We start from the raw sequence: 1,799 nt of genomic DNA, 5'->3' as shown, positions 1-1,799 counted from the left end.
GAAGAAGAAGAAGAAGAAGAAGAAGAAGAAGAAGAAGAAGAAGAAGAAGAAGAAGAAGAAGAAGGAGGTCGAGTTGCCGACGGAAACACTCGGAGATGAACCTCCCGCACGTTGTGAGTATCTGCTTCTTCAAATTATTCAGCTTTTTATTTATTTTTACTTTATGTATAATTGTTCTTTTCATTACACTGATGCCAAAAAGTCTCAAAACCAGAAGCAGCTCGACCCGTTTTACTGAAGATATAAAAGATATTTTCTACCATGAAAATCTGTTTTATGACAGAAATCTTAATTATTAATGCAGGACATCACTATTAGATTCTTGAAATGTCATTAAATATAATATATAGTAATATATACATATGTATACTGTATGTATATTGCAGGGGTATTGATTATATTGATTATCAGTTGTGAAGATTCAGTTTGACACAAGATCGTTATTAGAGGGTTTGTTTCTGTAATGTTTTATTTCCCGTGTTTTATTCTATTATTAATAAAGTCCATCAGGTTGTTCTCATAAACTATTCGTACATATAGCGATGAAAATGAATGAACTGTAAGTCTCATGTATTCATTAGTATTTATGACTTTCATGTGTATGTATTCAGACCTGTGTGTAGTGTGTAGTGTGTAATAACAGTAAATTGTAATTTACCCATAGGGGATCAGTAGAGTATAAATTAAAAAATTTAAATTAAATGAATTAATTATTAAATTAAGGCAGTGACCGTTACACTGTAAATAATGTGAAATCTCCAGTTATTACTTCAGATTTCACAGTAACACTACTGGAGAGGATTTTACAGTAAAATGCTGCAAAGTTACATTGCAACCTTGTCGCCATGACAAAATCACAGTAGTCTAAGTATTACAGTAGAGTAAGTTTTACAGTTGAAATCCCAGTAGTCTTAGTATTATTGGATAAAATCACAGTAGTCTCCGTATTACAGTAGAACTCACTGTAGTCTAAGTATTACAGTATTACAGTTGAAATCACAGTAGTCTCTGTATTACAGTTGAAATCACAGTAGTGTGAGTATTACAGTAGAACTTAAAGTAGTCTAAGTATTACTGTAAAAAAAATCCCAATATATCAATATAGTACAGTAAAAAGTAATACAATAATGTACTTTACAGCATTTTACTGTAAAATCAAATCAAGTGTTACTTTGAAATCTAAAGTAATAACTGGATTTACAGCTGTTATTAACAGTGTACTTGGGGCTGTGCTCTCTGGGAATCGAGTCAGCGGCTCCATCACTACATCTATGACACCACCCCATATAGGACAACATGAAGTCAACATAAGGACAACATGAGGACAATATGAGGACAAAGGGAAGACAACATGAGGACAATATGAGGACAACATGAGGACAACATGAAGACAACATTAAGGCAACATGAGGACAACATGAAGACAACATGAGGACAACATGAAGACAACATGAAGACAACATGACGACAACAAGAAGACAACATGAGGACAACATGAGGACAACATGAAGACAACATGAGGACAACAAGAAGACAACATGAGGACAACATGAGGACAACATGACAACAACATGAGGGCAACATGAAGGCAACATGAAGACAACATGAAGACAACATGAGGACAACATAAGGACAACATGACGACAACATGATGACAACATGAGGACAACATGACGACAACATGACGACAACATGATGACAACATGATGACAACATGAGGGCAACATGACGACAACATGAGGACAACATGAGGACAACATGAGGACAATATGAGGACAACATGAGGACAACATGAAGAC

The sequence above is a fragment of the Etheostoma cragini genome, chromosome 23 (assembly GCF_013103735.1).
Source record: "Etheostoma cragini isolate CJK2018 chromosome 23, CSU_Ecrag_1.0, whole genome shotgun sequence".
Lineage (NCBI taxonomy): Eukaryota > Metazoa > Chordata > Actinopteri > Perciformes > Percidae > Etheostoma > Etheostoma cragini.
The sequence above is the reverse complement of the archived record's forward strand: the minus strand, read 5'-3'. Positions refer to the sequence as shown.